Source organism: Columba livia, chromosome 8 (genome assembly GCF_036013475.1).
Source record: "Columba livia isolate bColLiv1 breed racing homer chromosome 8, bColLiv1.pat.W.v2, whole genome shotgun sequence".
Taxonomy (NCBI): Eukaryota; Metazoa; Chordata; class Aves; order Columbiformes; family Columbidae; genus Columba; species Columba livia.
The window spans coordinates 14,472,450-14,499,224 of record NC_088609.1 but is presented as its reverse complement, the minus strand read 5'-3'; the positions used below and the strand labels follow the sequence as shown (position 1 = coordinate 14,499,224).

At 40.4% G+C, this 26,775-nt stretch overlaps 1 long non-coding RNA gene across 1 annotated transcript in view; it reads left to right on the top strand.

The window, feature by feature from the left end:
- LOC135580107 (uncharacterized) overlaps window positions 1–26,775 on the top strand; it is a 58,994-nt gene continuing 32,219 nt past the window's right edge. Inside the window, exons 1-2 of the long non-coding RNA XR_010474284.1 lie at window positions 1–139; window positions 4,697–4,845. This is a non-coding gene — a long non-coding RNA (uncharacterized LOC135580107). The remainder of the gene's footprint in view (window positions 140–4,696; window positions 4,846–26,775) is intronic.

Sequence of the window (26,775 nt, the reverse complement as noted above, 5' to 3'; positions counted from 1 at the left end):
GTTGGCGGCGTGAGGCTCCCCGGGAGGCTCCCCGGGACGGTCACTTTGCGGCGAGGTTGGGCTGCTCGTTTGCAGCTTGTCATGTGTGTGCCTTACTACAGCCTTAGTAGTGCAAAGGAGAAAACAGTCCATGAAAAAGGTAATCTGTTCTCTTTGTGTTTGTTCACAGGTACAGAGCAAGCAGCCCTTCAACAAAGTCTTGTCTTAGAACAACACTTGTCTTAGAACAAGTGGTAGGATGCAGTTTGCTACACCTCTTGGGCAAGACTTGAGGTTAGGTTACATCAAGCTTAGCTATGTTCATGGCAGGAAAAGCCATGGGAGATTTGTGCATTCTGGTAGGTCGGTCATATTGGACATGTGTATATAGTAGCTTAACTTACATGTGTAACTTCTTTCAGTTACCTTAAGTCCCTGCTAGCATGGAAAGGACAAGCTCCTGTTCTAAGGTGTCTGTCTGACCACTTATAAAGTAATAACTACATCTTAAAACCGAATTTTGGAAGGTGTAGATAGCATTCACTTTCACAGTATAAATCACTGTGTGTTACCAGTACTCCATGTAGCTTTACATTTGGTACCCATTTAAAAAGTTCTTGCTTTCAGAATACTTTTACCATTTGAAAAGCCTAAAAGAAAAATAAACAAACCAAACAGACAAATTAAAAAAAAACACAAAAAACCCCACAAAAACCCACAAAAAACTAACAAACAAAAAATACCCAAATAAAAAAACACAAACCCCAAACACAAATGACAACAACAAAAACACAACCACCAAACCTGTAGCTTCAGAAGAGGAAATGGAAACATTCAAGACTTAAGCCAAAATACCTTTATTTTAAAAGTAGTTCAACACAGTTATTTGTGCCTTTGGATTCCTTGGAATTAAATTTAGGTGTAATGGACATTTAGCCCCGTGACACTTATGGTTATTCATGTTGAAGTTCTGCAGTCTAAGAAGGTTCAAGGTCAAATGAAATCTGACTCTTTCAGACCAATTGACACCTTTACAGTGCTTCTTACAGGATAAGCTGACTTGGTTTGTTTAGATCAGTTTCCAAGTTCAAAAATGAAACTTCAGAAGAAGACAGTTAACCAGTGGAACTGGTGACCAACAGGGCAGTGTGAATTTTCCATTACTTTAAGTCTAAAACAAGTATGTTTGCCTAGAAGAAATGCAGATGGGCCTGTTGAAATTCAAGTGAAATGTGATCTGTCTCGTACAATAGATAGTTCAGAATTTAATGATTGCTCTTGGTGCCACAGAATAGACTGGAGCTCAGGAAGGCACTTGATTTTTAGGGTAGGCAACTCTGGATCTGCCTCCTAAAAGGACCTAGTACTGTAAGAAATGGCACTATAAGAGAGAATAATGAACTGTGCAGGCTGTCCGTTTGTTTCAGGATGGCAGACAGTGGTATTTTTTCTCTCTAGAGCATGTTCAGTGGTGTTTGGTGTAGTTTGACCTATATTGTGTTACCTTCAGTTTAAGACCCATTTTTGAGGACCTCTCTGAACAAGAGTTACATATGTTTATATAGTAATTTAAAGAAATAAACTTCTTTGTGTAACTCTAGGGAAAAGATTGGTCAAAGGTATTTTTATACCAAGCTTCTAGCTTTCCTCCTCTAAGCTCAAGTTTGTCAAATTGATTAGTGATTATTACAGTGTTTAAATCATACATGTTTTAAGTGGACCTTAAGAAAGCTAGCTCTTAATGGATGATTCATCAAGCAAGGTGGTATAGTAGTTGAAACTGAGTCAGGAAGGCTTTGTTCAATATCTGACCTCAGGCCTGCTGAGTAAAGTCAGGCAATTCTCTTCTTATCATGGTTTCATCAGATCAGTGGGTTTACAGATCTTTTTTGAACTTGAAATGTTTGCAGCAAAATGATGTCTGAGAACTGTGAGAATTGTATAATAGAAACCTGTGGAAGTATAGCCTGTGTACAGATCTGATGTGCATGGTATCTCATGTGTTAGTGTTCTAGAGCAGTAGATTATAATTAAGGCAATTCTTAAGTGCTGCTTTCCCCCCACCCCCACCTAGGGTATAAACCTCCCTTCTAGAAAAATCAAGTTCTGTTTTCAAGCTTGAGAGCACGAAGAAATGAATAACCTTTGCACATGAAAGCTAAAATATATCACAGTGGAACTGGGGTCTCCAGCAGGGAGAACTAGTGGAAAGGGCAGTAGCTCAGAGATCATTAGGGACCTTGTAGTGGTCACACAAACTTAATTAGGGTTGGTCACAGTTCAGTTTTCAACGTAATGTATTTCAAGTGTGATTTCCTGGATTTTGTCATCCTCTGATACCTTCAAGCACAACAGTTCTAGAATGTTGACTCTGCCTACACCAGACACAAGATTTTTCCACCTCAGATAGAAATGCTCTTACATCTGAGTAATTGAGAGCTGCAGTTTGGAGAAACATATTTGACTAAGAAACTGGAAACATGCAAAGAAAGTGACTGCAGTTGGAGAGCTAGTATTTCATCCAGTGAGTTTAGTCCCTTTTAGAGGGATATGCAGTCAGAGGCAACAAAATCACAGGCTAGCTCTGAAAAGTTCAAAGAAAATTATATAGTGAACTACGATCAGAATGCAGACTCAGAACCTTACAAGGTGTTCACTCAATGGAAGAAAAGCAACGTGATCCAGAATGCAAAGCCATAAGTATCTCTGGTCAAGGAAAGTGTATGATGTTTAGCTAGAATATCCCAGCAGTCTTATGGTGAAATGAAAATTTGAAACCAGAATTTATTACTTTCAATAGAATCCTTGTTAAAAGCATTAAACACACATGCATGGTGGTGTTGAGGGGCAGTTTCTCTGTAGGAACAGGATTGAGTCACTGTTGGGAAAATGCATGCAGAACTGATGCAGTTCAGAAATATCTGACTTGGGTGGAAGTGAGCTACATCTTATATGAGAAGCCATCGAATTGCAACAGTGCAGCTCTCATTAGAACAACCCAAGAAGCGGATTAAATCTGAGTCACCATGCTTTGAGGCTGCCTCCAGTGCTTCAGTTAACACGATAGCTTCTGTACCTGGGACTGGTTCTCTAACTCAGGTGTGTGTTTTCCTTAACTCGAAGTCTGAGCATAACATTAACCACTTACCATCAAAGCAAGACTTTCACTGAAATTCCTGTCTCTGGCAATAAAGCTTGAAACCACAAACTCAATGCACAGCAGAGTTTCAGCAAATAGAATAATGTTTTGAGAGGGGATGATCTGTTGATGTTGAGTAACTAGTGACAGAATTGTTCAACCTGAGCAGTGACTGAAATGAAGAGGCCAGGCTTTTTCTCTAGGGAAATTCTGGATCATCAGTAGTTAGTTTTGTTTTCCCAGCAAAATGCTTTACCCTCAGGTAATACTACCTGTATGAATAGATGCTGCTTGTGTTAACGTAATCGAGCTCATGTTGGAGAGACTGTTTTTGTTTCTAGTGTCCTGACTGGGAAAGTAAGATATTTTCTAATAGGTGGTTCATTTTTCTTGTATATATAAGCAAATCAAGTATCCAATTTTATTCACTGTTTTGGAATACTACCCATTAAACAAAGCTACTGTATATTTTATTGCTCATGAAAAAGTCTTGTCAGAAAAGGGAGAATTTTTAACTATTTTTCTGTTCCTTGGTAAGGAGTATTTTTACAAGATGTAAATAGGTTAAGAGTCATATACTGAATAATAGGTGAGAAGTGAATTAAAATCGCTTTGCATTAAAAAAAATACTCTTTTTAGTGAAATTTTCTTTAGTGGTTCTAATTTTTGCAGAAGTTCTCACTGAACTGGTGCTTGTTGATTATATTACTTTTTCTGGACCTTGGTTTAAACATGAAGTCAGGGCTCTGTGGGCTTCAGAATACTTTTCTGTGTAACTGGTGAATTGTCAAAATATTAAAGGAATAAGCATATGCTTTCTTTTGGTAATGATAGTGACCAGAGGGACAATGGAAACATTCATTTTGTTGTACAGTCACTTAGCCATTGGAATGGATTCTCAGAGTGACTCTGCCTTTTCTGCAGTGATCAGACTGAAGTTAGTATCCCCATAGCAAACTGGATATTTCAATGCAAAGTTTGCTCTGAGATGGAGAAGGATGCTCCTTGCCCTGTGGCAACAGGTCTGTTTGGGTTAAAAAGTAACAACCTGTAGCTAAAGGAAGTCAAGTCAAAGCTTTAATATGTAGTTGATGAATTCCTGTCCTCCAGTGGGAAAGCTCATGAAAGGGAAGATGGGTGTCCAAATGCAGAAAAGTCACAAATGTGGTTGGTTGATGAGTAGGGTAGAGCAACTCTCAGCCTGGCTGGAGTCCTACCTGCCAGCTCTGAGCTGTGCCAAACTGTCCACAACTCCTGTCTCCAAGAGCTTTGGTCCCAGTCAGGCTGCACCCAGGTGCTGGCAGAAGTGTGTGACTTTTGGTGGCCTCAGCTGTCACAGGAGCTCTTTCATGTCCTCACTGCGGGGAGGGAGGTGGCAGCACTGAATCACTGGGGGGGCTGGGGCTAATGCGCTTACAAGGAGCTAGAGGAAGCCTGCCCCTATGTAGTAAGTGGGGCTCAAAGGGAGGATGCAGGGAAATGCATTTGAAGTTTGGCATTTAACATATTTGTGGCTGATATAGATACACGTTTGACTGCAGAAGAGCCAGTCTTTTAATTTTGCTTTTTTTTGTTTAGGTTGAATATGATGAAACCTGAAAACATATATGGAAAATATGGTATCCTTATGGAGGAAATGTACAGAAATACTACTGGTGTGTACCTCAGTGCTCTTCTGCTGCCCTAGACTCCTCTTCCACATCCATGTTGCTTGTTCTCTTAAACAGGTAAGGACTTGGCAGTTTAATGAGTCTGACAAAGTTCTACAGTTAAATTAAAAAGCAAAAAGCCAGTTTTTTCACTAATTAATCACAAGAAACACTGGCATTGGGAAGACTTTTCTCAAATAAGAGAAGTGTTTAACACATTTCCCAGATGCAGAGAGGCTAATGCTTGGCAATGACTGGCAAAGACAGGCCTACTGCTATAAAGAACATATTTTTGTTGCAATATTATCTTATTTTACATTTCAAACATGTGTCTATTATGTTTATGTTGATTAAACACTCTGGAATATTTTGTGAGGTTTTCCAGCATTGTTGAGCTAGGTTAAAATGTAGTTGACTTAAAACAAATAGAACAAAACCACTCATCTAATAAATGCCAGTTTCATGCTGACTGGAAAGAAAACACTGTGTTCCTGCCCTCTGACCCTGTTGCTTGTGTTAAAGCACAAAGTCTTCAATCATACAACTGGAACATAAAACCTTTCACTATTCACTTCTTTCTCCATGTAACCAAGCAAGTGTGAGGTAGTATGGGCAATATAAGAAGCTGGATTTTTATTTAGGTAGAAATTTTATAGTGTACCTCACTGAGTAGCCTGTTAAAGGCTCAGCCAAAGATAAAACTCTGATGAGCCCCATGGACCAGATCCTATAGAGTCACTGATGTTAGGACTGAGCTGCCCAAGGTCATGTCTGGGAGGAGTGTGAGGCAGGCATCTCTGTGCTGCTGATAGCAAGAGCTGCAGCTGGTGAGCTGAGCGCAGCCCGCCTGCCTCAGCGCAGAGCTATGCCCTGTCTTGTCACCCTGCTCAGAGGTGTGCGGTTCTTCTGCAGAGCATGCCTGAGCTTATTGCACAGCACTGGCAGCTGTCATACCCCGCAGAAGACAGGAAGATGGTGGCCATGATAACAATGTTGTGATAAATGAGCCATGTCTGGCATGGCTGTGGGATAGCCAAGACATGCCCTCCTTCCCAGAGAATTTTGCACTCTGCCATACACTGTTGCACCTATAATGGCAGGGGTGAGCAATTCCTCTTCTTGAGTCCTGTTCTTCATTGGGAAGTGTATCTGAGTAAGCATTCATGCTCTTTTTAGTTGAAGTGGGTCTTTGGAGACAAGGTAGTTGCAAAGAGATCCAGAAAGAGGCATTGGTTGAAGCTGTATTGAAGAATTTCAGTAGCATACGGATGAGTAGAAGATGAAAGCCCAGATTTGTAAGCAACGGTTGAACAAGTAAAACTTTTAACTGTGAGTATCTTCTGCTCTTGGGTTTAACCTTCCTCTTCAGAATCCTTGTTGTTTGAGTTATAGTGGCAGGCGCGTTAGTTTGCCTTCTTGCTGGAATGTGTCAGTAGTGTAGGTGTTCCACTGTGGTTTTCTAATTTTCTTTTCAATGTAGCTCACTGCTTCCAAGCTAAAGCTAATGACCTTCACTTGTGCACTGTGCCTTGTTGTGTGCTTTCTCCTGTGCTTTGCACTTTCTATTTAGACAATAAAAGGACCAAAGGAAAAACAATGTTTCTTTTTGCTAGAAGTACAGTGGCCTCACAAGTCAATATTTCTTTTCCCCCTGTGCACTCTGACTTAGTTTATTTTTTTAAACACTTTGGCTTCTTTTAAGGAGATTTGAGTTCCAGAGCAAACCAGTTTGCACAATGTGCACAGCTTCATGTTGCATTGGACTGATCGCATTTGTTATGTCTACCAGCTGATAGAGTTTTCTGAAAATATTTAGCCTGTAATGTAACCCTCCCTGGTCTTCTGTTTTTATTGCAAACATGCAATTAATCACCCTAATTGTTCAAATTACCCAGAAGCTCAAGTGATTATGATAAAAAATAAATAAAGATAGATAGTGATGGCATGGGGTGGCTGTAGGACTGAGATGAACCTTCAGCACAACCTAGGAATCTGCCACTGGGCCTTTTATGTCTGGGGAGATGTCTTGGATGTGGCTTGGTGCACGTGCTGGGTGTCACATAATCCAGCCTGGGTGCTGCCCATGTCTTTCAGGTGGTCATTGTATGTTGCACTACAAAATGTTGCCAGATCTGGTGCTACCAGAATGTGCTGAGCATCAAATAATTGTATGAGAAAGAAATGAGGCATTAAGCACACATTCTCTTAGAAAATTATGTTTTAGGAATATTAGAGCTGTGACTTGCATCAATAAGACCAGAATCATTTAGAGGTCAGGTATACAGGAGTAATTCTAATTCCTGAAAATACCTGAAACCAAAATGCTGTTTCTGTTCTTTGTAAATTAAAAAGTGTGGATTTTACCCCATTCAAATAATTATCATGGTAGGCACTTGAGTCTGTAATAAGTTTCACTTTTTTGGCACATTATCAGGCCCATTTAAAAAATCATTGGATATGGCTCTAAAATTAATGTCCAAACACAAACTTGCAAGCAGTGATCCTGGTGGGTGTGCCAGGGAGAGCTCTGTGCTTCCAAGACTTCTGAAAATCTCTGCAATGACTCTGACTGGCTCTGGGGAAAATAAAGCCAACCATGGTCTGCATTTGTTCTGTTTAAAAGGAACTGGACTTTCAGTGTTCCAGAGAAGTGCAAGCTGCATGCTTTTATTTTGCTACTGAGAGGCTCTTTGAGCAGTTTAGTGTTGTCAAAGAAATATAATTTTTTATATATATATATATATATTTGAGTGTATATATACATATGAAGATGTAATTATTCTCTCATACTAGAATTACATCACTGTTTATCTATTGTAAATCTGGGTCGCTCCTGAATTACATTACTGTGAATGCAGATGGAGCTTGGACTACAGCATGGGGCTGAAATGCTGTTTTTTAATAGGATTAGTGAGTCATTTGTGTCCAGATGTGTATTTGTTTTGGGGTAAAGGATGAGGGGAGTGTGTGGGGGGGTGATAGTGGTGGTGTCCTGACTTCTGATCCCTGCAACATCCATGGGAATTTCTGGCACTTTGTTGCCTGTCCTTGCAACTCTTCCCCAAGCACAGGGCGCTGGAACTGGAGAGAGCCAGGGCAGATCCTGGGAGTGAGACACTCTTCTCTGTGGCTTGAGAGTAACCCAAAGAGAGGGGAGAGGTAGCCAGCACAACTGAGGTGTTTCCATGCTAGGACACATTAAGCTGATTAGGACTTTTGAGTCCTGAAAGGGATGTGGGAATGGACATAAGGGAGGTTTACAAAACCCTAATTGCCAGGGAGTCAGCAAATGCAAAATAAAGTCAGTTGCAAAAAGTTAGGACACCCCAGGGAACAGGCTGTTATGTGACAGAATGCTATCAAGATCAAAAAGACCAAATTATTTCAATAGGAATTGGACAATAACTTGGGGAGAGGCCCATGAGGACTATTATACACCACTATCCAGGATATGAGAAGAAGGTATTGAAAAGGAGGTTTAGTTGGTGCACCCCCAGAGTTGACAGTACTTCTCCCTGGAACAATGATTCCTTTAAAATCTTTCTGCTGAGCAAGTGTGGGTTGGCTAATAAACTCTGTAGTAATTTCAATAGTTTTAATGAGGTTGGCAGAAGTCAAAGGGTACAACAATCTTTACATATAGGTTTTTCTTCGCTTGAACTCTAAAGACGGTTTCCCATAACTTGCAACTTTGAGCTGGCTGTACACAGCTAGCTCATCATCTGTCAGAAAAAAAAATTTATCATTACAGATATGGACATGTATATTTTATGGGAAAAATTAGTCTGTTACCCTATTAAATAAATATTTACAAAGATCTGTAGCCTAGAAAAATTTAAGAGGGATAAAACAAGTGCCAGTTAGTTCTGTATACTTTAGATCAGATTTCAGCTACAGTCAGTGCCAATTATAAAACTGAATGGAGTGACACAGTTTATTAAGGAACATACAATTTGTCATACAGTGTCAATATTGCTGGCATTTTCTATTTCTTGAGGTAGCACTTTTGAGCCAACTCTTGTTAAGTGTCCCAAAATCTCATTTAGTACGTCAAAAAGTACTTTCATTGTTAATTCTCTGAATACAGGAGAAATAGGCCTTGTGATAGACAGCTTTTGACAATAATAGCAGGGCTAAACCTCTTAATGGTGGGATTTAGCTTGTTACAAGTATGCGGTGTCTTGAGCCAGCCCTGCTAGAAAAAGCTGTTCACTGCAGCTGTCTGACTGAAATAGCATTTACTTCGAATAGTATGTGGCTATCTTCAGACTCTGACCTGCTGTATTCATCATTTAAAAACCCCGCAACAAATCATAACAAAATGTGTAGAAATTAATATTTTCTAAGAGCAGAACCAAAGTCATAAACTAAAATTATTCTTTATTTGGTGGCTACTAGAATTGGAATCTTATAGTCCTAAACACATCCAAAATATTTATTTTTGCCACCTCTCTGCTACATGTCCCAAATATTCTAGACACTTAGCATAGAGTATGAGAAGGCAAAGCGTTTCGACACCTGAAGTGGCTTTGTTACCTAAAGCTAGGGCAGCTCTGCTGTGTTGTGGGAGTAAAGCTGCTAAGGACCCTCTTTTTGTGCTATAGATAATGCATAAATGCTGAAGTCAGCTCCATGGCTTCAGTGATGCTCAGTGCTGGGAGGGGATGGCAGGTATGGGCTGTGTGCTGGGGATACGGCCTACTCCTCCAGGCATTCAGTGGCTGTGTGGAATGGTGTTTATTTTCCAGGAAAAGGTGGGATTTTATATATTTGACATAGTATTTTGAGACTTTGTGACATGAGAGTCAGATAGAACAAAACCCACTGCCTTCAGGGAAATGGAACTAGTGGAAGTGCTGACCAGTGGATGTGAGCAGAGATGGGGGGTGGACCTACGTGTCTGTACAGGTGAATTTTTCCTGTAAGCTCCAGGCCATTTCAGCTGGTTGTCTTCTGGTGCTGATCATATTACATGGCAGCCCTGACATCCACAGATAGGGGGTAAAGTGGCTTAGTTGGACTCAGTGAAGCCCTTTAGCTTGTGCTCCCTTTTGTTAATCAGCGCCCTTGAAATCTCGGCCTTCCCCACTGTTAGGTGCTGTCACCTCTATTTCCCCATTCTATGGTGATTTGGCTCCACTGCATCTATCAGAAAGCATCAGCTGGCACTGGGGTAGCCTCAGCTTTACTCATGCTTGTCCCTTCCATATACCTGCCTTTCTGCCTCTTTTAATTCACCGGTGTTGCAATGTGATTTCAAGAACTCAAAACGTATTCTTCCCACATAAGCTTAGTGAAATTGGATACCCTTTTTATTTTAATTAAAAAGATAAAGTTGTTTTGGCTGCAGTAAAATCTAAGAACAATGTTTTACAATGAGGGAGAGATGTAGGACATGCATGACTTTTCATAGTATACTGTTCTTACACAACTCATTAGAGGACCTAAAAGCCTATTATATTCTGGGCTAAGCCTGATTGCTATGTTTCTCCTATATAATATTTTATAAATTCCCATAAAAGAAACAAACATTAGACTAAATTAATGTTTTTAAGTACTAGGACTTTGACTGCAAATAATGAATAGGACTTTGATTATTGCATTTTATGAAAAGTGTTCTAAAATGTTATTTTACATGCTATCCTGAGTCAAAGCTTATTTTAAAAACAAGCTTGTGACAGCAAAAGTAAATTCACATGACTATCTGCATAATGCTGGATATATTTTGTGATGATGGTTTAAATTACCATCATCTTTTCAGCACCTTTCAATTCCATGAAAGAAAGCTTTCTTCACTGCTTTTCAACACAAAGAGTCTGGCATACTGAAATATCAGCCGCACTTGCTAGGAAGATTTTTTTTCTGCAATGCAACTACCTTTAAGTGTAATCAATATTTAAAAGCTTTGGGCCTGAATTCTGCCAGCTGTATGTACTCAGTGTGCAAATTATTCCACTGAAGCCAACACGTCTCTGCATAAAATTATTTTGGAAGCCACAGGATTAAATTATGTAAGTTACTATTTTGACTATGGTTTGTGCCCCAATATCTGCACCTCACAGACAAAAATTCAGACAAAAGAAAAAAAACTCCAAACTTGCATTAACTTTCATTTCATTTTTGAGACTTTTTAACAACCTGCTAAATTACAGTGAGCAGTCTTCCTTGACATACGCTCTTTGAAATCACAACTGAGTGTGCGTATTTGGTTAAGGAATTTTTACTGAGTTTTCATTAGTTTTTTAATTACTGTGTTACTTTTCTGCTGGGCTGAAAGGAAAAAGCTGGTTCTACTCAAAACACTATAATTAAATGTTCTGTAATGCAAACTCTTGCATAGTGGGAAGACCAGGCAAGTAGCAAGATACTTCACAGTTTAATGTTTGCACTTGACTATCTGCTTGTGCAACAGCTGTACCCTGAACTTGGGTTTACATACTGAGTTTACTGAAGCTGCTGAAGTTTCTTTGAGTTTCTGACTTCGTTTATGACGCTGTTCAGCCTAGCCTTTCTGTACATCCTGCTTATGTGCCCAGTGCTCCATCAGATACAGAAAAAACCAAACCACCACCACCAAAAAAAAACCCTTTCAGATGGTCAAAAGTGGAGTTAGTTGTGGACTTTTTAGAGATTATCCCTCTGGGATATTTAAAGCAAGGCAATTGCATCACTCACTGTTAACAAGTATTATGAAGAAATCCGGAAACCTGAAAATGGAAGTTTGTGCCTCATTTTTGGCCAGGAACATATAATTGATAAGACACTTGTATAACATTATTATTATGGATTATTATTTTTGTTAGGGTGCAGTGAGAGCAAATTCAAGACCCAGTTAAGCCACAGCTGTAAAACCCCCATCCCTTTGCTCTGAAAAATAGGCAAAATGAACAAAACCAGGAGAGGACTGAAGAAGGGAACTGGACCTAGACACAAATGGAAGTCAAAGCTTGTAGATATAAAAAACCTTTTTTAAAATACCATATATATCCAAAGAAATGTGCTCAGGCTGGGCTAGGAGCACAAATGCACGCCTTTTCAGAGACAAAGCAATGTCTCTCTGCTGATTTACAAAGTTAAACTTTTTGACTTGTCTTTTATGTGTCGCCATTAATATGTATATCTGTTAGAGAAGGCAAATCTCGAAGCATCCTCTGCACTTGGGAAAGTCTGGATGAAGATTGTGGTGCTCCTTGGGCTGAGCTCCATCCAGACCTTACCAACAAGGAGGTGCAAGTTGAAATGAGCCTGGGGCTCCATTGTGGTGCCCAAGAAAATAATGAGGCTTTGCTAACATGAGGAACTTAACAAATGGATGTGAGCATCCCAAAGTAATAGGATGGGAATCTCTGGCAGCACTCAGTGCCCAGATCTGCTCAGAGCAGGATGCTGAGAACCACCGCAGCTCATTGCAAGCCTGGGTATCACCTTGAGTTTTGTTCTGTATGTAGTTTTGTGGAGTTTTCGTTGGGAAGAAGGAGGTTAGGCTTCCTTGGTGTTCGTCAGTTTGTTGTTTTTATTGAAACTTACTTAATTTGCTACTTTTGGTAGCATCTGCATAGTAACCTGTTTCCTATCTTGGTCAGAGAATTGATGCTGCATTTTAGATTCACCCCTTTGGCTTTTCCCTCTGTGAGGCAGCTCTGCCTCTTGCCCCACCTTTCCCCCTAAGCTTCTCACAGCACGGCTGCTGTTCAGGGGAGCTTGTGTTTGTGTCCTTGCTTTTCCCTGGCTCTGAACACCAGTGTTGCATGCAAATTGCTGACCAGGAAGAACTGATGCCAGTGATGAACCTAAGTTACTGAGAGGTTTCTCTTGGGCTTTCAGATACATCTTTTTTTTTCCTACCCTTTTCAGTTCTTAGCCTCTTATCAGCATTGTCATGAACTGGTGACTCTGCTGGAGCCACTGGTGTCTATGCAGCCTTAAGCCTGGTTTATCCAGTTTGTTAAACCAATTTTACAGCTGATTCATTTCACTTTAGAGGCAGGAAACTGCTGAGCGTGGGGCAAATTGCTGTCTGCCATGGGGATGGGAACATCTCTGCTAGCCAGGTGCTGGCTGCTCTCCCCTCCTGACACATCCAACAGCCGATGAGAAATTACTTCTGTTGAAACTTTTGGTGAGGAAGAATGCAAGCTGGCCAAGACCTTAGAATTTTTTATTTTTTTATTTTTTATTTTTTTTTAATTTTAAAGTATCATGAGGTAACTGCTGAATAATAAATGGTCAAGATTTTGGTTGTATTTCTTATATGAAAGATTGTCTTTCCAGCAGCTCAATTTCTCCAGCACTGAACTGGGAATTAGTTCAACACTAACACAGAAGGAAAGTGTCATAGTCTGAAAAATCCCCTGCAGAACCTGCTGTTTCTTTTCGGGAGGGTTGTGGTGTTGAGTGTGTTTTGTGCATGTACTGAATAAACTTAAAATTTGGGTTGTGACTAATGAAACTTGAAAAAAACGTCTTAGATCGCAGCCCCCTGCAGGCTCACTTCTACTGGAAAGCAGGGATCAGTCATTCAGGGTGGCTATTCAGATGCCCACTTTGTAGAAATGTCTTTATTGCTGCTAATCTAGCTCTTATACTTTCAGTAATGCACAATATGGCTCAGTGTCAATTCTGTTACCTTTAGGTTTTGGACAATTGCCATTCAGATCCTACCTTCCTGCTTGTTCTGCCCCCCTCAATTGCTCTGATGTACTTTACCACTCACCTTTCTGTACCAGAATGGGTCACTTTGAGCTTCTCCAGCCTATGAAGAGCAGCTCCTTGCTAGGACATTTCTGGCATCTCCATGTCCTGCACTGTCTGTTCCTTTCCCTATGAACTGGTGTCTCTGTGAGTTTATCTCAAGCAAATAAGATTTTCTTCTCTGAATCTGCCCACCACCAGGTTTTCAGGGAGGGGCTTCACTTTTCTGTTTTGGCCTTTAAAAACTGTTGATCATGAGGGTCCTGTTCTGCAACCTTTATAGCACTAGATTCACTGTAACTTTTTTTTTCTTTTCAACTGTAGTGCTGGGAATTGCTTCCTCACTTGCATCACTTCTCATAGAAGCAAAACTTGCTGCTGGGGCAAAGATGGTGGCTGTATTAAATATTGCTGATAGCATCATTTGCTGACTGTTCCACAAAGGCATTGATGACGTCTGTGTGTAACTAGAAACTGCCCTGTGAGCCAGTTTGGGATGCCGAGTCCCAGCATGCGGAGTCAATCATGTATTGTATTATTCAGCTTAAATCTTATTAAGTAAAACTTCTAGAGGTATTTATAGCTTTATTCAGTACGTAATGTTCAGCAAAAGGTCACTGGGCAGCATAACGTCAGTTAAAATAATAAAGGCACTAATTAATTGACAAGATGTTTTCACTCTGATTTAATCTACTAGAATTTAACTCTGCCTGGAAGACATAAACTGTCTTCCCTTTCTTTTTGGTTTCCATACCTTCCAGTTTTAGCACTTGTAAGGCTTTACTTAATCTAGTGATTATTGCTGAGGTAGTTTGAGAAGCCAATGTGAAAACTAACAAAAGTATCAAATGCATCTTTCACCTTTTCCAAGTTGTGTCTTTTGCTTTCTCTGTTTGAAGGAGCGTGGCCTGACAGCAGCATTTCTAAGCTGCCATAATATATATATATTTCTGTTTCAAAGGCTCTCAAGTGAGGAGAAACTTGGAAGAGTACCACTGCACTAAAATCTCTTCAGCAATATTGTTTATCTTCCCACAACATCTCTCGAAACCTTCATGCATCATTGTTTTGACCTTAAATTAATATTAACTTGCTAGATGCAAAGCAATTGCTTTTAGGATAATTTCTGACATACAGCTATTACTAAGTTACGTTTAAATGTTGTCTAATAATATATTAATTAAAGACAGCTATTAGCTAGACATCATAAACTCCCACATATCAGTTCCTGGTTATACTCTCTTGGTGTCTGTAATCCTTTTCCCCACATCTCTCTTGAATTACATTTAATCACCTCTTGCATTACATCCAGTGCCAATCTTGTCTCAGGAGATGACCATTCAGTACTTGCTTCTGGTGGTGTTTTAGTGTATTCTTGCAGACAAGCCTGGCTGAACAAGAGGAGTACTAGTATTTTTTGGCTGATGATGTGTGCCAGTAATTTTGTAGCTAATTAGTACATGCTTCTCACTAGCACAAAGCTCTGCAAGAAAGCAAGGATTAATGTATTATACTAGAGGGCAAGTACAGTGAGATTTGTGGGATGCTGGAGTTTTTCTGTCCATGCAAAGCTATTATTTGCAAAGGAGAGGTTGAGTCTGAAAGGAATAAACTGTTTTGGCTGATGGGTTTCATTACTGTGATCTATTTTGCAGGTCGTGTTATTTTTGAATAGTGTTACTGACATTAACTGTTATTTTTAAGTGGGTATTTAAAGACATAACCAAGTAATCTGACATGATGGGTAAGCTCATCCTAGAGAGTATGTGTACACATCTAGAGAAATAATTATTTAAACCAATTGCTGAAAACTTCCAATATCACAGATGTTTAAATCATAAGCCAGATATAATATAGGTATTTTCCTGCAGTGTTTTAATGTGTTATTGTGACTTTCCCTTATCAAATGGCTAGTGAGTGAGAAAAGTGGGCTATCTGAAGTGCAGGCAGCTGCACAGTGCTGGGAAACTACCTTGAGGACCAGCTTCTGTCCTCAACTGGCACACTGGACATTGTCTAATGTTCCTGGGACCACTGACCTGCAGCTACTGCCCATGGCATCAGGACAGTGCCAAAATTTCTCCAGGTCCAATGGGAAAATACTGCAGAGTTGCTTTTTTGAATTAGAAAGTGTTCATTATGTTAATAGTTATTTGGTTGAATAATCATAACATGGGGAAAAGTAATCTCTGCAAGTGTTACCCATTTTTCACTCAAACCCACGTAAATCTACTGCTGTAGAGGGGGAGAATTATTCACATTGAGTGTTTTGCCTTGCAAAATGCTGCCTCTGCCTCAGGTGGGGGCCACATGAATATTAAACAGAAGGAACATGAAGTAAATATAATATATTGTATGGGATAAGCAAAGGTTGTAGTGTACACCATGAATGTCACGTGTTTTCCATTAGCAAAGTATCTAAAAGTGAACTGGAAAATAACATTTAACAGATATTACCCTGAAATCAACCATAATTTTAATTAAATAAACATAAGCAGGCAGTTGAAAATCACATCTGAAATCTTTAGTAATGAGCACCATAACCAGTTAGATACTGCATCAGTGTTAGTAATTCATTAACAATCCTGGGAGAGATGATACAAAAATGAGAGTTTCTATTTTGGAAAGGAAGTTGATGAAATGTTGGCAAATATGTGCTGGGGGGGGGAGGGGAGGTGTGTATTCCCCTGTGGCATCGTAGTGACTGGAAATGAAGGTTTTTTTCAAAGAACCAGATTAAAAATGAAGCCTTGGTTGGGACTGTGCCTCAGGCACTCAATGCAATCATACACCCCTCCATACACCCTGAGCCCTGTGCTTGTGAACAAGCCCTCTGGCCCTTGGTCTGCTATTCCTTACAACCGAGCAAGGCACATGTCTCTTCAACTGCATTAATGACAAGATCCAGTAGGATCCAGGGGAAAAAAGACCCTTCCAAAAATTGAAATCTCTTTTTCTGGTGTGTCTTGGAATGAGTCTCCCAAAGCATGATGTCCAGCTATCTATTTCCAGGTATCTGGTGTCCTCCACTCTGGCAGATCTGGATTGTGACCTTTCTGGTTTCTGTTTGCTGTGACACTGTCTCCCTAGCACAGTAAACCTTAAAAGTGGTAATAAGAAAACTCATGCTCTTACAAAAAGGCATTTTTTTAGAGTCCAAGGTCTGTGAACTCTTCAAAGAGCAACATTTTCTGTAGATCTTGAGCTTAAACCAGCAGCAACTTGTGGGCAGAAAATACCCCCAAAATAAAACAGTAATAGGAGCCTGTAGCTGGCTTTGCAGTGCAGTCAAAATCAAAACAAAACAAACCCCAAAAACAAAACAAAAAACCCACACGCAAAACGAACCAAAAACCCACAAAAAAAAAACCCAACAAAACCACACAGTCCCCCCCAAAAAGAAAAAAACAACAAACCCAAACCAAAACAAAAATCCCACCACAAACAAAAAAAAAAATCAAATGCCCCAAAAACTCCATATGAAACAAGAGAAAATAAAAGAAGAAAGAATAGTAGTATGCCATCTGACTCTGAACAGCATACAAAAATGCCAAAAAAACCCAGGGGAAGTACCTGCAATTTGTAAATTATAAGTAAAATAATAGAATTTAAGTACTCTAAAAGTACATGAAAAAGTGAAACCTTATTTTGTTGACACTGAGCTGTGACACAGTGATGTACACCTCCATCAGTACTTTGTGCTTGGAGACTCTGTTCTGTGCTGTGAGCTGTACAACCCGGGCCACCCTGGGTAGGAGAAATATGTCACCCTGTCCCACAGAGTCCTGACAAACCTGTGGGCAGAGCCAGAGTGAGATGGTGCAGGGCAGGACTGACATCTGAACAGCTTGCAGACACTTTTGGAGCTGAGGAGCGCTTTTGTCCAGGCTTGTCATCCTTTTTCTCCTGGGACATGATCCCTAAAGGATCAGCTAGGAGGTTTGGGGAGTACTGGGCAATCTGCTAAGCTGCATTAGCTGTAAAATCCCATATATAGAGGGAAAGAGGTTTAATTTTGTGTGTGTTTTTCTTAGTTTAGCCAGTGCAGAACAGCAGGCTGTCCTGATTAACCAGCGTTTCCCCTGACACAAACCAAATGGCTTACAGCTTAAGTAACTGTCTATTGAGTCCCATGTTTATTATAAATTCAGTAGATGAAAAAAATTATTTAGGTTTCTATGTTTTTTACAGCATTTCCCACCAGAGAACACTAACACTTGTAAAACAATAAATGCTATAGTATAACATAGCAAGACTAGTAAAATGCTGAACAGTAGATAAAATTATTTGCAAAAGACCATTTGTTTTCTTTTGGAGAAATAATGTAGCATTTAATTTTAAGATATATGTGCCCGGCATAACTTTTAGATGCTACAAAAAGGAACATAAATACAGAAGTGCACATGTGTGGTAATGTACATTCCCAATCTTAATTACTTCCTTCACCAAAAATAATTTGCCCCTGCGTTTGATCTCATGTCTGCTCCACCAATTTATGAAAAGTAAACTACTTTGCTAAGCAGTTCAAGGGAAAAACATCAGCATCTAAACTTGTGTGTCCCACTTGGGCTGATTCTAAAACAAGGTTTCATGGGAGGGCTGAGTATGCAGAAGATGAGAAAGTTGCGTTGTTTTGGAGCAGTGCACAGATCAGGAACATTTATTCAGTTAAGCTAATTTGTTCCCTGATGGGTTTTTTTCCATTCTTGCTGTAATACTGAATTCCAGTGTGAATGTTGACTGCTGCTGTCACAGGATGATGGTTGGAAGGGAAATGCTTGGCGCTGCCTCCTGTTACTCATTTTGCAGTCAAGTCAGAGCCAGCTTACAATATGGGAAACTGCACATTAGCATAACAAAATTTCATCCTGGAAGCAAAAGACTGGCTGGTGGAGATCCATCACCTTCCTGCACATTTCAGCCTCTTTTCTCCTTCTTGCTAGAAAAATACAGGCCAGTGGTTTTAATGGCAGGGAGGTGGTAGCTGTGTTTCAAGCAGTGCTTAAACTCCACCAGCTTTTTCTATTGATAGAACCTGAAGGTGAATTTCTGCCTCCGGAAAAGCAAAAGTGGAGACCAAACATAAAGGTTCTGCCACATGCAAAGTCCACAAAGGTGTCTACAAAGGTTTTCTCGTTGCTCCTGGAGAGCAGTTGTTTCAACCAATATAATCCCTGAATAAAAATTTTTCGAGGTACTTTCAGCCATACTAGAAAATCATTAATTTCCCAGCATAACAACTCTGAATTTGCTAGTTTTCCTTTGATTTTCATTGCATCATTACGGTGTAGTTTGCTCAGCCATGTTGCAGATCTATCTGGGCCTGCAGCTGCAAGGGCAGTTGCTGGTGGTCATAGTGAGCGCAAACAGTGCTGGGGCTGGCCAGCACAGATCAGTTGTGATTATGAAAACAGGCCTGGACAGTACTGCTGAGTGCTGGGTTATGAACAAAAGATACCTGGTTGGGGAGTTTTTTCTGGCTAAAATACACTGGAACCTTAATTCAGAGCCGACTTCAGATAGTGAGCTCAACCCTTTATTAATATGATTTTGTATAACTAAAAGAACCACTTTGGCAAAAAGTTCAACATTTGACAGTTTTTATTTAGATGTCGATGTGTGATTTTTATATTCTTAAGTTTAGAGAGATGGCCAATTCTGTGTTTTGGATTGTTTCAAATGTTTAAGTTGTAGCTATTGGAACATGCTGCATGTTTAAAATGGATCTGAGAACGGAAGTAAGGTACCAGTTTTATTGGAAAAAAAGAGGAAAATTATTTTAAAAGTTTCTTTAACCACTATTTTCTGACATAATAGAGAAGACAATTTTAATGTTGTTCATAGTATTTGATCCTGTGTAATATAAATCTCAATTCAGAAATATTGCTGCAATTAAGTATTCTGTACTTATTGTATCATAAATGTTTAATAGAAATAGCATATGATATTTAGAAACGATAAAATAGGATTAGAGGGAATCAATTGCATGGCTAAAGGTTTTATGTGTTGCTAATAGTACTTAAAAAACATATTGTATTAAATACAGTATTTTCAATAGACTATGAGCAAAATAGCTATTTTTAAAGATAGACTTTTATAATTGTCTGCAAGAAGCCTTTAGCCAATACCAAATTTGTGTTCTCTCTCACAGTTAATCATAGTCTTAATTAAACAAAGCTGAGCTGAATAGGAAGGCAGTGAGATAATTTTAGACTCTTAATCCACAGATGTAAAAGTATTTTCTAAAATTGGGAGTGAGCATGATAATCTCTTTTACATGTAGGGAAACTGAGGCAGACTGAAAGTGCAAACTTCCATGGGCTTATGCAAAAGAAGGCAAGGTAGGGAGGTCCTCAGGACCCACATCCCACGCTGCATGACTCCCAGGAGCCCTTGCTGGCTCTGGAAGAGCCGTTGCAGACCAGAGCTGCCATTCCCAGCCTGCAGACCTGCCCGGAGCCTCTGTGCTAGCAGGCAAGCATCTGCCTTTGAACAACTTGTTTTAATTATGTGAGGAGCACGCTAGCTTTCCACAGTCGTCTTTTAATCTTTTTTATATTTTTGTTCACACTGTGTCACAAATGTGCACTGCATTTAATTACTACAACTTGGTTCAGTGTGCAATAGATAAAATGCGAGACTGGGAAGTGGCTGTTGCAATTGCCATGGCGACCCCATGTTAGAGCTGCCACACAGCCTTTATGCCTTCTTAACCTTAGGCTTACATGAATAAGAAACTCATTTGGTTGCTGGTCACAGAAAATCCTTGCAGGTATACAATTTTCAGGAAAAAATTGATGTTTGGAGTAAATCAGAAGGAACTGATTTGCCTCTGCAACCCAGACATGTCCTTGGCAGTTCCTGTGAGATGCCCAGTTGCTGGGGCCTGATCCAGAGCACCCTGCAGGGGGGACACTCCAAGCCTCAGGCTGCACAACTCTTCTTCCCATCACTACTACCTGCTCCTGTGGTGGTTCAGAGATGTTTGTCCCTGTGTGGGCCCATCCTGGGTTGGTTTCCCTGGAAAATAGGAGCATTCAGCACATTGCTCACTGCCTCAGAGCAGCCCTGAGCATCCAGTATCTCACTGGGGATACACCTTCTGGACATAACTGTGGCATCGCTGTGATAGCAGAGCACTTCCTATTTATGTATATGTAAATAGTAATGGGGTCAGCAGAGGGAGCTCAAGGACATGCAGTCTCAATTTTGGATTTCAGACCAACATAGCTTTCTGGGTCCTGAAGTGTTCTTGACATATACTCTCTGCCTTTAGGTGTTGAAATAACTTATTTTTTAAGCCCCCAAACTGTTCAGTGGCTGTGTGTGGGCCATCAGGGTTGTGACAGAACAAAAAGAGCTGAGTGGGATAGGTGTTACTAATAGGAATCCCCCTTATGAAGGGACTTTTTTCTCTAATATTGCTAATAATGAGATCAGCACAGAAATCCAAGGGGTGCTAACATGATCCTCTGGTGGCACCAGTTCAGATTGAAAAGTCATGTAGGAAAAATTGGCTGGTTTTGCAGAGTACACTAAGAGAAGTGAGGAGGAAAAGCAACAGTAGACGGTGTAAAGCTGTGCCCATTGGCTATTATATATGTATACATAGGTTGGTGGAAGCAGATCACTGCTAAGCACCAAGGTAGCAAAGGTATGGAACAACCTTCCATGCACAAAAGGGTCAAAAATACTGTAGCTATCAAATATCCGCTACTGAAACCCATGGTAACTGCTCACAACTTTGCTTTGCAACTGGGTGTTGTTTATTTAAAGCTCCATCCATGGATGTCAGTCCAAGTGCAGGCAGGCCTGCAACTGTCCTGTGTAGGGGGGTTGCATCGTAATTTAACCTGACCCATGGACAGGTGTTTTTCCTTCTTCCCTCACCCAGCCTGATGGAAAGCAGTGGCCATGGCCACTGGTGCCTGTGCTCATGTGCTTGTTCCCCTGCCCAGCCACAGAGGTGTCAATGAGCCTGAGCAAGAGGCAGGAGTGGGCCTTGATAGAGAAGAGTTTAAGCACTCTCTGCAAAACATCACTTTAGCTGGGGTTTGCCAGGAGGTCTTCACATTAGAAAAATACCAATAATAGACATTGTAAGGATTATTGGTGCTTTTGTTGTCTAATTCCTTGGCCACTTTATTACTTCTGACTGACCAGATTTCATTGCTCAGCCGTATCACCCGTTGGACTTTTGACGAAAAAATGATTAAACAATCACTACTATTTCTGGCACTATTCACAAACATCAAATTTGCTTGGAAAACTTCTGGAAAAGTTTATGACAATGGCAGCTTTTTGATCATTGAGATTCACGTTGAGGTTCAGGCTCTTGGTGATAGGTTTTTAATTGCAAAAGGAGCCCTATAAACCTGACCTTGTCCAAGAGTTGGGCATTTTTAGAGGCAGCAGAGCATCAGTGTCTGGGCAGGATATCTTCATCTCCTTATGTCAGAGCTGGAGCTCCCTCTTGTGAGAAAAGAAAAATAGCAGGAAAGTCCAGGATTATCAAATGGAAATGTGCAGGGAAGGTGGTGTTCAATGGGCAAGCGATTTCCAGTAGCTTTTCCTGCAAGTCTGCACACACCTCCATCCACAGGGACAAGAAAACATGACATTTGTGGCTAGTCTTACCAAATTTGAAATTGGCGCTATCATTTGTATAATACATAGCTGTGATCTGTTGCAGAGTTTTGATGTGCAAATAATTTTCAATAGAAATAATTTTACTTTTTTTCTCCCCCTCTTTTTAATGATTTTTGTCTCTGACAAAAAGAGCCTAACTTTATGTCAGCTAATAAAAAGCAGAAAATAAAGGAATCTGTCAAAAGTGATAAATACTGTTTGCATTTTTGTGCTTGCTGTGCTCAACATCAGCTGTGATGAATTGGTAAAATTTCTGCCATCCTCTTGCATGGAGCCCCAGAGCTGGGTTCTCTCATGTCTGTGCCAAGACTATCTCCCTTTGAAATGGGGGTGTCCAGCCATGCACTGGGTGATCAGGATATAATGGGATAAATGTATGATAGTCATATGTATGAAGACCTTATAGATGGCTTCAGATGTATTTTAGCCTGAGAACATTTATGGAAAATACTTGCTACTTAGTGAGATCTGGTGCACTTTGAAGGGGAAAAATGCATTTCAGAAGTATTTTTATGAGTCCTAGCATTAAGTTCTTTCTGGCAAGTGTGATTTAGCAGCAGACAAAGGGGTGATGGCCACTGTCAGCAGCTGCTCTGACGCTCTCCTGATTTCAGCAGTGAGTCCTGTGGCAGGGTCTGGGCAGTCTGTCCTGCACCCACTGTCCTACAAAAGCCTGGGCACTTGGGGATCCTCGACACTGGGGGGAAACCTTGCCCTGCACCAGCTGCCAAGTGTGAGTTGCCCCTTACGGAGACAGAGCAAGTGTTTAGGGAGTCTTCTGCAACATTTGTTGGGTTTATTTTGCTGCTGATAAATAGAGTGCCCAGGTTTGCCATCAGTGCAGCTGGCATAGCTGTAACACCAAAGCCAACATATTTGGGTTGCTCCCTCCAACCTCGTGCCTCACTCTGGCACTTGTTCAGCAGGGAAAGGAGGACTCTTGTGTTTTGTTGACTGTCCCTCCAAACCAGGGTGCACCAAGGTGGTGGCATCTCCAAGGACTGATGCACTGCTTTTCTGAGATGTAATTTATGAATTCAACCTCTTTTCCCGCTGCATGGCAAGAGTTAATTGTGCTAGTGCAAGAATATTATTCCAAGGGATTATTTTTTAAAAAAAATCATTTTTCTTACAGTGGGGAACATGTCCAATAATTGATGTGGGAATATTAATGCAATATGTGTGTGTTACCAATTTAGAAAAGCAGAAGACATATTTCCTTAAGCTTCTAATCATTTATACATACGACCTTCATTTACACAGCAGAAGGGCTCTTCCAGAGAGCAACAATTTGCTTCAGATGTTTAGCTTGGGTATTTTGCTTTACCTTCTAACTGCCAACTTTGGGATTATTTAGCAGTAAAATTAGAAATGTGGATTTGAGTATGTACCAAAGTCCTGACAGGTGTTAATGGAACTCAAGTTGAATATCTTACTCTTTAAACAGTAAAATATAAACCTACGTTTGTTTAGTTTTGCCTTCCTGTCAAGTATATCACATATCTTGTGTGACTGGAATCACTGTTTTCTGTACACGGTCTTCATGGCAGTTTCCATTGCCTGTTCTCAGGTCAGCCAATATTTATAATCCTAACAGATTTCAGGTCCACAGAGAATTCCTTAGGTATATGTGGGGTTCTCAACCCAAAGAGATAGGAAAGAAAACTCATTATGCAATATAGCCCATGTTTGCAGAATGTGCCTAAAGATGCAAATAGGGACCTAAGAGGATTGTCAGAAGGAAATAAAATCCTGGATATGAAATTAAAGCAATTAAGGCAGTTCTGAAAAATCCCATGTAATGCCCTTTTTTAATATTTAGATATTCAGATACCCTTAGAAATCTGTTCCTCAACCTGTTGCAATTCAGCAATGTTGCTTTGGGTAATATTCAGGGCAAACACTGATTCAGAGGGATTTCTTTCAGTGTCGATGGTCCCCAGTTTTGCTCAGAGAGGTGGTACAGATTGCTGTGTGGGGTCACGCTCTGTTTCAGAAGAGAGCACTGGCTGCTTAACACGGGATGTAGGATACTGGCACATTGTTACAGGAGGCATGCTGGGAAGGATTTATGTTGTCTGAATGCCGGTGTGTGTCAGTGGAGATTGTGGCTCCTCAATGTGTTCCTTGGACAGGCTGACCACTCCTTTGGAGGCATCTTTCCTTCCCAGCACCTGAGAGGGAGCCAAAGTGCTGGTTTGACAACTCACGGGTGCCCTGGAGGAGGGTGAAATGTAGCCATCCTTACATATTTATGAGGAAAATCCTGAATCCGGTGTCTGAACTACATACTGAACTTGGGTGCTGGGAGGGGTATAGCTGCTCGGAGGCTCTCTTGTTTGCCACTGCCCTGAGGATGGGTGGTGTTATGCTGCTCTTATGAAACAAGGGAAACCTGAAAAGGCGGAAGGGTGTGTCTAACTCTCCGATAAACCAGCTGAATGCACTCCCTTCCTAGCCCAGTCCCTGGCCAGTGTCCTGCCAGGTCCCTGTGTCCAGCAGCACATGCCAGTCCACTGCTTGCCCCCCAGGCATGCCATGTGGGTTCAGAGATACGGCCTCTATCAGACGGAAGGGAGAAAACCCTTTGAAATCAAGCAGACCAAAACTTAGAAAAGTTTTGAAAATTAACATAATGCTTTTTTTGCGGTCCTTGACTAATTGAAGAGAACTTCTATATATCATAGGGCCAGAAATATACTTTTAAAGTTGAGTCACTTGATCTTCAATGAGATTTACTGACTTTGACTAGGAAATCTGTGTCAGCATAGAATTATTTGACTTTTTTCTAGCTTTACCGCCACTACAAAAATCTTTTTGCTAAAGGAATGGGCAGATTTCTTCTCATCTCAGTAATAATCAGGTAGAAAGCTCAGTCTTGTTAAGGGCTTTAGCTACATTGGGACTTTCTATGATTTTGATGCTTTAAAGAAAAAAGTCTGCCATGGTTTGACTGGTTTTGGAGCTATAGTGGCTGGCAGGTCGTGGAGTCAAGATACGCAGCCTTGCAAGGCTTTGACAATCTAGACATCTACAGCTCTTTTTTCTGCTGATTCTGGCCCATGGACTTCCAAATCACTTAAGGGAGTTCGCAATTAGCTTTGAAATTTAAGTAGAGAGGAGCTTTTAGTGTAACTCTGCAGATCTCAAAAGGGCTTATCTCAGAAGGAAACATTCCAATGACTTTTTGCTGTTAGTGAATTAAATGATACAGGCTGGCTGTTTTTTCATCTTCTGTTGCACTGATCTTCTAATTTAATACAAATACATTGCTGGAGAACTGAACTAAATTCATGTAGTTTTTAGTAAGATCATAACAAAAACATTGAAATCTTTTATGCAATTTAAATTCAATTTACAGTCAGTGTTTATTTTCACATACTTGGTTGTTTTAAGAACTGGGATTTTTTTGTTGCTCTGCTTGCGTAACTGGCATCTATTGCAGTATCAAATCGGTGCTCTTAATGTGTCTTGGAATTGGGATTTTTGGGCTTGGACCGTTTATAAAAATGTATCCTGTTGAGAGGACAATCTCAGAAGCAGGGAAGCCTTTCCACAAGCAGCAGCTGTTCCTGCTGTTTGTTGTGTACAAAACTAGAAAATATTATCTGAAAATCATAGAATCATAGAATGGTTTGGGTTAGAAGGGACCTTAAAGATCATCTAGTTCCACCCCACTGCCCTGGGCAGGAACACCTTCCACTGGACCAGGTTGCTCACTGCCAGGGATGGGGCATCCACAGCTTCTCTGGGCAGATGTACTCATGGACTGTATTATCTCTGTGGGAAAACATACCTGATACCTGCCACGGGCTGCAGCCATTCCCACTGCAGAGCTGTGGCATTGGGCTTGGAGATACCTGTGTCATGTTGCCACATGAGAATTATGGCATTCAAATAGTGTTATTTTGTCACGATATGCCGTATGTGTACATCTCCTTTGCTCACTTGCAGAGGCACCTCTGTAGCACTGAAAGGATTATTACTTCTATAGCTTGTGAAGTACTGCAGCTAATAAATGGGAACAGAACAAGCATTTTGGTTTTCTATACAATGAAAAGCTTGATCTTAATTATATTAATAATTTAGAGGTCCTGCTGAATGTTTGGCTTGCATCCCAGCTGGTGGAAAGCACAAAGAAGTGCTGTAGCTGCTTCAGTGTCAACCTGAAATTCATTTTCTCTCTCTCAGCTTGATCAGCCACTGAAGGTCATCTTATTTCAGCCATTCCTAAAGTGTCCTGCATACACATAGAGTGCGTACACAGGGGTAAATGAGGTTTTTCATTCACTAGGGAAATGATTTGTAGCTATTTATAAAGTGGTGTTGTAATTTATTATTTGAATTCTGTTGCCTAGTTTGAAAAAGTATCTGATAGTCAACTGGAACCAGCAGTTCCATTTTAATTCCACAGGGTAATAATTTTCTACTATTATAAAGCCTTACTCCAGTTATTATATGTATTAGTTGGTGGGGTTTTTACAGCACCACAACGAGAAACTTGCCAAGCAATAAATTCCATTGAAAGGTTTCTTTGTGTCTTTAGGAAAAGCTTACATGAGATACTTCCCTACTTACATGTAATAAAGTGAAATAATTAAGTACAAGCACACAAGTAACTGTTAACTTGTGTTGTTGTGTATTTTAGTGGTTTTATTATGGATAACT